Raw genomic sequence first — 10,706 nt, 5'->3', positions numbered from 1 at the left:
GCATTTGTGATACATATAGGTTAGAGTGACATTTATATAATGGTGTGAAATATGAGAAAGCTCCAATGCTAGACACAAAGACTTTTACGATTGCTTTTGCCTACTTTGGTTAGTTTAAGAAACAGGAGGAAGAATTTGGTTTTTCAAGTGATGGGAAGCCTTTAAGGATGTTGGAACACTGTTCAGTCCCCTGGGGTTCTGCCTGCTGTACAATTTTAAATGTCTTTTAGCTAAAAAATTGGCCAACAAGGGAAACATCGAGATGAAATCTCTTCTTACTTCGCTGGGAAGTGAGAAACTATAGGGGGCTAGCACAATCTAATTGTGATAGTCAGCTATGTGGTCAGCCTTGGGGGTCAAAAAGCCTGCAATACGTCTACTTAACAGTAGTGAATGCAGCTACGCTACTGGAAAAACTATAGGCATATTAAAATTCATTTAGGAGAGTCTGTCCTTAGGCTTGGTTGTAGAGAATAAATATAGCCAGAAGTGAGACTAGATTAATACACTACATTTCACATAAATGCCTGCAGTCATGGTACCTGACTCTCTATCTCCCCACTGGAGGCCACTGGAGGGCAGTGTTTTCTCCTCTGGGAACAAACACCTGGTCTTTGAGAAGGCTTTCATGAGATTGAAAGGCGGGCTCATAGGAAACTGATGAGTTACACTTGTTATTCAGACAGTTTGGGGTTTACTACTCCTGTTTACATGGCATGGAAGTTATTGATGACACTACACTGACAGCCAAACCACTTGTATCTAAGACCAGAATCCAATATTCGCTATTTAAGAGACTTTTAAAGCTATTAATTAATCATGTGAGAACTGTATAAAATTGATTTTGCTGTTAATGTAAGAGGGATATGAAGATGTATAATCAAGAGTGAGTAATTTTTGCTAGAGGTTTTGCACTTGACAAACTCAATATTTTATTAAGTTCACAGAATCGATCATTGTATTATATTTTAACAAGTATATATGTTTTAAATTATTAAGTCAGCATTTTCTAGAAATTACATATGAAACATTTCCTAGGAGATTATTTGTCATTCTTTATCATGCACTTTGTTTCCTGTCCCTAGCATAATAATGGAGGAAAATATTTAGATTTTTTTCATTTTAAAGAAGCAAAACCTGGCACAGTAGCACATATCTATAATCCCTGCCCTTGGGGAGCGAAAGCAGGAGGATCAGGAGTTCAGGGTCATCCTTGCTATATAGCAGGTTCAAGCGCAACTTGGGCTACATGAGCCACTGTCTCAAAAGATTAAATAAATATGTAAATAATCTGTTGTTCATTGTTAAATTATAAAATTCTATTTATTTGTAGGCTTTGTTTAAAATGAAACTAGATTATTATTTATAATCTGGTAGGTATAGGATAACTAATCTCTACTGAAAGGCATTTAAAGCTAATTGAATTGTTTTCATTATAACAGCCATTGGCATCATTTCTTAAATGAAAATACCATTTATTTTATATTTGTAACTTTTTTCAAATGAAGGAATACTAGTACTAGTACTAGTTTTTGTAAAGTCAACATATAGTTATTAATCTGGTGTTTTATTTGTTTCATTTTTTTAAAATTAAGTGCCTAGATGCTCAGCTGGGGCTCTGCCAACATACGGCAAAGCAACCAGTCACTGGAAGGAAAAGCATACATCTCAATGTCTATGCCACATGGTTTAAATTTTTTGTTTTTACGTTTTTATTACAAAAGTAGTACATGTTCATTGTGGAATTTAATAAAATAACAAGTTATAAAACATACCAAAACAAAAACAAAAACTTGATACCTCATAAATATGTATGATACTTACATGTAAGTTACAAATTTAAAAATAAAAAAAACAATAATCACACATTATCTTTTTTAAACTATGGTTAATAAAGTTCATCTATGTTGTATGTTATCTTTTTTTATTGTGTGCATGTATCTGTATGTTGAGGACTTGGGACCTAAACATGCTAGGCAAGTGGCCTGCCACCACCATCAAACACACAGCCCATTTAATTTTTTTATGCTGTAAACAGAGCTATGATAAGCTGTTTGTAAGCAAATACTTAGATATATCTGTAATTTATCTCTCTTACACAATTTTCTAAAATTGGAATTTCAAAGTTTAAATCATTTTTCTGTTTTACCTGCTTCAGTACATAAACCGAAAAGTCTTCCAAAAACAGAAACATATGTGAATGTCCATGTATTCATATCTTCAACAGCACTGAACCTCACTGGGGTTAGCCTTATGCAAACTGATACCTAAAAATAGGGTATTCTTTTTCATTTTGTTAAAAATATATAGATATTAAAATAAAAAAGCAAGTGCTTCAAGTGCCTTGACCATTTCCTTCTCTGCTCTGTAACTTCATTATTCCTGTATGTCATCCATTTTTTTTTCTACTGGGTGTTATTATTTTTAATTATGAGAGCTATCATATGAGAACAGTGAGAAAACCACATTACACTATTTGTTATTTAACATAGTGAAATGCATTTTATAAGTGTCTTTTAAATCTTTGCCTTATAATACTTTGTTATTAACTCTTTTATTTTTAAATTGTCAATTTCTCAATTGTTTTCATTTCTACCTGGCTTCTACATTTAGAAAATGTCCTCATGAATGGTTATTCACTTTATATTTTCTCCTCTCTACGCGTGTGTGTGTGTAGAGAGAGAGAGAGAGAGAGAGAGAAAGATTGGTAATAGTGACTTTTTTTAAACAAATATGACACTAATTTTGGTTTATTACATCAAGTGAGAGTTTATCTTTTCAGTTGTTAATCTAGTATTTCTGTGTGGGGTTTTGAATGGTAATCTTCTTTGCCAACTGATTTTAAAAGACTTCACAATCCAACCAAAAGCTTTTATGGTTCAGGATCTCCTCCCGAGATTAACTTCTGTCCCACCTTCTAGCCCTCCACCGCTGTCACAATCTTTTAATTACCCACTCCTCCATCTAATATTGAGAGTCCTTCTTAAGCAGCTTTTCAGAATTTGTCACTCTTGACTATTCTTTCATGCATTGCAGAATTGCTTTACTGAGTTAAAAAGATTCGCTTGAGAACATATGTTTTGTTATGGAAAAATGCCCAAGATATATTAAGTGAAGAACAGTATGTATAACATCATCTCTCATAATGTAAAAGAGGCAGAAAAAGCAGAGAGTGTTCGTTCCTGTGTGCCATGTGAGCATGTGCCTTATGGATGCCTACAGAAGTTTTGGGGAAATGACCAAAAATATTAATAGCAATGTTTACCTGTGGTCAATGGGAATGAATATTATGTGGAGAAGAGGAACTTTTGCTTTTTATTATAAAGTATCTTTACACACTTTAAATTTTCTGCCATGATAAAGCATTATTTTTACAAGCTTTAACAGATATTTTAAAAGTCAAAGCTTGCTGGGTGTTGTGGTGAATGCCTTTAGTCCCAGCACTCAGAAAGCTGGGCAGATCTCTGAGTTCAAGGCCAGCCTGGTCTACCTAGAGAATTCCAGGACAGCCAGAGAAACTTTGTCTCTAAAAAAGAAAAAAGAAAATTAGCTGGAGTGGAGGGCCAGGTATAGTGGTACAGGCCTTTAATCCCAGCAGAGGCATGGGCAGGAGCATCTCTTTGTGTTTGAGATCACCCTGGTCTACCTAGCCAGTTCTAGAACAGCCAGAGCTATATAGTGAGACTCTGCCTCAAAAAACAAGCAAACAAATAAAATAAATCTGGGGCTGAGAATGTAGCTCAGTTGGTAAAACACTTCCTCCATGAACAAGAAGCCTTCTGCTCAATCCCCAGATCACACAAAGCCAGAAGAGTGACACATACAGGTGATCCCAATGCTCAGCACACAGAGGCAGAAGGATCTGACATTCAAGGTTGTATTTTGACACCCAGAAAACTTGAAGCCAGCCTGGGTCACATGAGACACTGTCTGCACAAAAGGGTAAGTGCTACACACTCTGATTCATCTGAGTAATCTAGAATAAGCCAGTTTCTAGGGTTTGGGGGGTTGGGGTGAAAGGAGAATGGAGAGCTTTGTCCAGCAGGTGCCAAGTATCAGCTGTAGAAAATGAAAAAGTTCTGGAAATGCACAGTGTGAATAGCACTGAACTGTGTAATTAAAATGACTAAAGCAGTAAATTCTACATAATTTACCACAATTAATTACATATCTCTAATTACATATCTCTCTGGGGAGGAGGTGAACTGAAGAGGGAGGATATAGTTTAGGATAATGTTTCTCATTTAATTTCTTCATGGCCTGAAGTTTTCATTAGAAGTCTGTATTATCGGGCCAGGCATTGGTGGCACACGCCTTTAATCCCAGCCCTTGGGAGGCAGAGGCAGGTGGATCTCTGTTCAAGGCCAGCCTGGTCTACAGAGCTAGTTCCAGAACAGGCTCCAAAGCAGTCCAGAGAAACCCTGTCTCAAAAAAGAAAGTCTGTATTATCTTCATAATAAATCCATTTCATGTCTTGGGGATAGGGGGATGACTCAGTGGGTGAGAAAGCCTACAGTGCAAGCTTGAAGACCTGAAATCAGCTCTCTATCACCCATGTAAATCTGAACATAGGTATGCGTGCCTATAACCCCACCACAAGTTAGAAAGAGACAGGTGGATCCTAAGAACTCACCTCCACCGCATCACCCAGTGTTTCCATTTCAGCAAAGATGACTTCCTTAAGGCAATAAAGCAAAGAACAGTAAAGGGATACATCATATGCCCTTCTCAAGTCTCTGAGGGGGCTGTCATGGACATGTGCACTTGCATACTCATATGTATCACACAGCATAGCAACAACAACAACAACCACACACACACACACACACACACACACACACACACACACACACACACACACACACACACACACACACACACACACGGTCTTTGGGGCTGGAGAGATGGCTCAGCAGTTAAAGACACTGGTTGCTCTTCCAGAGGATCTGAATTCAATTCCCAGCACCATAGACAGCTCACAACTATCTGTAACTCCGGTCCCTGGGCTTCAATGCCCCCTCCTGGCTTCCATGGGCACTGCACATAGGTGGTGCACGAACTTACATGCAGACCAAACTTCCACACACATAAACAAATAAAATTGCTTTGAAAAGATTTTTTTTTTTTAATGTATGGTCTTAAGTAAAGGCATGAGACTTTCTTCATGTAGGTCCTATATGAGTTCTGTAGTTTATAAGTTTATCTCTGTGTTGTATCTGCAGCTGCAGTTTGATATCTAGAAACAGGAGACATATAGTCCTTTGTGAACTAACTTGCTTAATGAAAAACAATTTTCTCATTTCTTAATCTATATATACTCTAAGTAAACTATTTATGTTTACATGTTTTGAACTTTTAATTTTTAAAAACAACCTGAAAGTAATGTCAGTTCAAGTTTAAGGTAAAATGACTTATTTCTATAGAAATATTCTAAGTTTAGTCAATATAACTTTTCCTTTAGAGGTAAACTTTTAATTGTATAAATGTGGCTTGAGAAAATAGTTATTACAAGGAATATTCTGGGCTAAGAAATAATACCTGTTATATTCTAAAGGAAGAAATGAAGAAAAAATTAGTATATATGGGATTCCCATGAATTATTTATGAGAACCCAGAAAAGAAAATAACAGATATGACCTATTTTGAAGCCTGCAGACTTTTCTCATATTTATGGATGATATTTCTTTTATATGGTTATTTTTTATTTTCAAAAACAAGTATTTTATTGCTACCATCTCTAACTATAAATGTGTCCTAATCACAAAAAGCATCCAAATATTTTTTGACCTTCACTTTGTGTGTGCGGCTATTTTGCCTGCATGTACATCCATGCACAACATGGATACCCTACCTATAGAGGGTAGAGAGGGCATCAGAGCCCAGAGGACTGGAGTTACAGATGGTTATGAAACTCCATGTGGGTGTTAGGATTCAAACCCAGGTCCTCTGGAAGAGCAATTATCAATGCTTTTAATCACTGAGCCATCTCTCCAGCCCTCAAATAACTTTTTCTTTCCTTTTTTTTAGATTTTTATTTATTTATTATGTATACAACATTCTGTCTCCATATGTGCCTGCATACCAGAAGAGAGCACCAGATTTCTTTATAGGTGGCTATGAGCCATCATGTGGTTGCTGAGAATTGAACTCGGGACCTCTAGGAAGAGTAGCCAGTGCTCTTAACCTCCGAGCCATCTCTCCAGCCCATTTTTCCTTCCTTCCTTCCTTCCTTTTTTCCTTCCTCCTTGCTTCCTTCCTTGTTTCTTCCTTCCTTCCTTTCTTCCTTTTAGGAAATGCCTCACTATATGGTCTGGCCTAGCCTAGAACTTCTCACTGTTCTTCCTTAGCCTCCCAAATTCTAGATAACACCATTGTGTGTTCTTATATGAAGATCAATCATGTAACTTGTCCTTTTTAGTATAAATAGCAACAAACCACTACAGGTCACATGTGGCCCATTCTTTGAGAATTACTTATAGAGACTGGAGAAATGGTCCAGAGGGGCAAACATACTGGCTCCTCCACCAAAGGATCTCTGTTTAATTTCCATCACCCCTACAGCAGTGCACAACTGTTTATAACTGTTTATAAGTCCCAGGGTATCATCAGATCAGACACCAGCACAAAAGTGGTACACAGTCATATATAGAGGCAAAACACTCCTATACATAAAATAAATTAATTAACAAAACTATTAGTACATATTTTACATTCTTGGAAAAATGAAAGAATGCATAGTTTTGTAGATTCCTTTGTCTCTTGATATATAATTACTCTTACTCTTTCAGTGTCTGCAAATATAGACCTTCATAATTCCCTATTTCTAGCAGTAGATTTCATTATGTTTTTTTCATAGTGTATGAAATGCATTTTGATCATATTCCTCTCCCACTGACCCCCTCCTCTTCCTACTTCTGGTCCCTATTGTCTTACCTATTTCCTTCCTTCCTTCCTTTTCATTTTTTTTATCTTTATTTTTTGACTGTTTATAAGAGCACAAGCTTCCTCTTTGCCAGTGGTTATATCCTTGTGGTGGTTTGAAAGAAAATGGACCCCAAAGAGAGTGACACAATTGGTGGCTTTGTTGGGGTAGGTGCAGCCTTGTTGGAGAAAGTCTGTCATTGTTGTGGGGGGACAGGCTTTGAAGTCTCTTTTGCTCAAGCTTCCCCCCAGAGTGACACTGAGATACTTTCCTGTTGCCTGCAAGATGTAAGACTCTGAGCTACTTCTCCAGCACCATGTCTGCCTGCATGTCACCATGCTCCCAGCCATGATGATAATGGACTGCACCTCTGAACTGTAAGCCAGCGCTAACTAAATGCTTTCCTTTATAAGAGTTGCTGTGGTCCTGGTGTCTCTTCACAGCAATAGAAACCTCAACTATGACAACCCTGAAATCCCACCCTTCAATGATCATTACCTACGTAGGGGATATCATGGAGGGGTTAAGCCTCCTAAGCTCCTTCCGTTATTTGCCTAGAATGAGGGTGAGTGTTTGAGCTACTCTCCTATGATATTGACAGGCCCAACTTTTTGCAGGTCTTGTGCCAGTAATCACAACTGTGAGATTAAGGGCTCAATAACAATGTTGTGTTTCAAAGACAGAGTTCTAACCTTATCCACTCCTTCCCTCAGCTCTTACATTTTTGCCACCTTGTCCTCTGCACTGTTCCTTGAGCCTCTGAGACAGTGACAAACAAGTTCCATTTATGGCTGAACATTCAATAAATAGCTCCTTATTTTCAGCACTTTAAGCAACTATTGGTCACTGTGGTTACTGCTGTCTACTGCCCAAGCAGCTTTTTCTGGCCAAAACCGATAGTAACATTAATCTACAGGTATAAGCACAATTAGTTAAACGGAAATTTGTTGGGCATATCATGATCACCTAACAAAACAGTCGTGGTCATTTTCCTACTAGGGACTATGAGTGTCCCAGTCACAGGCTTTGGGCCAGATGTACAGTATCAGACATGGCTTACCTCCTGTGGAGTGGGTCTCAAACCTAGTCAGAGTAGTTGGTATCCCCACTACTGACTGACTGACCAAGGGACACTTCTTCACTGGCTAGACAGTAGGCTATCACACAGGGTATAAAACTGAGTAAAATTTGTCAATAATTTTCCCCCTGCAGTCTGTATTGTATCCCCTAGCACTACAAGGGCTAGCCAGCATGTAAGGGGTTTCTATGTCAGTTCCAGCTGATTCCATTAAGTCTTGTTACCATTGTGTGCAGTGTCTTCAGCAGTAGAGTCTTATCATTTAGTCCTAGTAGACAACAGCCCTTGCAAATGTCTTCTTGTTTAGAGGGGGTGTGGTTTGAATGACAATGGCCCCTGTAGAATCATATATTTGAATACTCCGTCCCTATTTGGTGAAACTATTTGGGAAGGATTAGGAAGTGTGGCCTTGTTGGAAGAGCTGTGTCACTAGAAACAGGCTTTGATGCTTCGAACAGCCACACCATTTCCAGTCAGCTCAGGCTGGTAGATCGATATGTAAGATTTCACCCATTACTTCAGCACCGTGCCTGCCTGCCTGCCTCCTGCCTACCATGATGGGTCATAGACTCTAACCCTCTGGAACTGTAAACCTCAAATGAAATGCTTTATTTTATAAATTGCCTTGACCAGGGCATCTTATCACAACAATAGAAACCCTAACTAAGTGGCTTCCTCCTAACCAACAGCTTACCCTATTCCCTGCAAATCCATTAGGATTTCCACTTAACAGCCCCTAATCTTCATAATTCTTTATGGCTAGTACTAGTGTTTTGTTTGTTTGTTTGTTTTATGGATGTTCTATACTTTATTGATTAATCTTCTGGCTTGATTTGTGTTGATATTTTTCCCCTTTGTTGGTGACATTGTCTTGTTTTGAAACAAATTTTGCTATGTTCTAAACTGTCCAGGTATTTACTGTGTAATCAAGGTTGTTCTCTAATTGGATTATGTACCTACATCGCCTCCCAAATACTGGAATTTCAAATGTATGCCACCATACCAACTGATCAGTCTCCTGATGAATAACACTTAAGTTATTTCCAACTTTTACTATGAATATTTTTTACACTGAATATTATATTTACAATGAATATTTTTACATCTGGTACATTATTACTTCCTTAATAGATTGAATTTTTATGTACTGTGTTAGAGGATGTCTGTAATCTTAGTCATGGACTAGGATTGTGCACACCTGTAATCCTAGCACTCAGAAGCAAGAAGATGAGGAATTCAAGACTGTCCTGGGCCACACAGCAAAACTATGTTTCATAACATCAAAGGAAGAAAGAAAGAGACAGAGACAGAGGGGGGAAGAAAGAATGAAGAAAGAAAGGATAAAGGTAGATAGGGATAAGAGTAGGGGGAAAGGAAAATAAATGCTACTTTGTATGTATTATTTCCAAAGTATTATCAAAAAATATCTTTAAGCATTAAAAAGGCCAACTAGTCCTCAGACTCTGACCCATCTTCACCTTGACTAATCTGGAAGTAATAAAATTCATAAGTCTCCTTGTCAGATGCAACCACACGAAGCCAATCACGGAGATTATTCTTCTTAAGGTATTTCTTGGTAAGATATTTCAAGTACATTTTAGAGAACTGTTTCTCAGAAACAACTGTGATTTTATTCTTCAAGTGTTCAATGTGAACATTTCCAAGATTTCCAGTTTTTCCATTGACTTTAACCTTCTCCCGCAGAAACTGTTCAAAATTTCCAGAATCAAAAATTCCATCTTCTACTGAATGAGTAAGGTCCAAATGAAACCTTCAAGTTGACTTTTTAGGCTTCTTGTCTTTCTGCGGCGCCATTTTATCCCGCGGCCGTTGGAAGAGCTTCTTTTAGTTTTTTGATACATGGTCTCACATTATAGCCCAGGCTAGCCAGGAACTCCTGGCAATCTTCCAACTGCCCCAAATACAAAGTATTTTCATCACACTTGCTCCCCAAACTCCAACTTGGTGCACTTCTTAAGCCTCAACTGAACACATACTCCTTGCTTCCACATCTTATTGGTCTGAGAAAATCATGTGACCAGCCCTAAATGGATGAGAATGGAAAATACATTTGCCCCCAAGTACTGGCTGGGTTTTGTTTTGTTTTTTGACACAAGCTAGAGTAACCTGAAAGGAGGGAACCTTAATTGATAAACTGCCTCCATTGTTTAAATTAGTTATTGGTTAGTGGCAGCCCATTGTGGTTGGGGCCACCCCTGGACTGGTGGTCGTAGGTTGTTTAAGAAAGCAGGCCGAGAAAGCAAGTCAGTAAGCAGCTCCCCTCCATGGCCTCTGCCTCCAGGTTCCAGCCCTGCCTGAGTTCCTGTCCTGACTTCTTCCAGTGATGAGCTATGACCTGGAAGTGTGAGGCAAATTAGCCCTTTCCTCCCCAACTTTGTTTTTGGTCATGGTATTTCATTGCAGCAATTGAAACCATAACTAAAACACACACACACGAAGACAGAGAGAGAGAGAGAGAGAGAGAGAGAGGGAGAGGGAGAGGGAGAGAGAGGGAGGGAGAGGGAGGGAGAGGGAGGGAGAGGGAGGGAGGGAGAGGGAGGGAGAGGGAGGGAGAGGGAGGGAGAGGGAGGGAGAGGGAGGGAGAGGGAGGGAGAGAGAGGGAGAGAGAGGGAGAGAGAGGGAGAGAGAGGGAGAGAGGGAGAGAGGGAGAGAGGGAGAGAGAGAGAGCACGCACGCACACAAAAG

At 38.8% G+C, this 10,706-nt stretch overlaps 1 pseudogene; it reads right to left on the bottom strand.

Annotated features, from left to right (window-relative positions):
• Positions 1-9,434: 9,434 nt before the first annotated feature.
• LOC127222108 (60S ribosomal protein L22-like 1) lies at positions 9,435-9,833 on the bottom strand (annotated as a pseudogene).
• Positions 9,834-10,706: the final 873 nt, after the last annotated feature.

The sequence above is a fragment of the Phodopus roborovskii genome, unplaced genomic scaffold, assembly GCF_943737965.1.
Source record: "Phodopus roborovskii unplaced genomic scaffold, PHOROB, whole genome shotgun sequence".
Classification (NCBI taxonomy): domain Eukaryota; kingdom Metazoa; phylum Chordata; class Mammalia; order Rodentia; family Cricetidae; genus Phodopus; species Phodopus roborovskii.
Note: the sequence above shows the minus strand (reverse complement) of the source record. Positions and strands in the feature narration are given on the sequence as shown.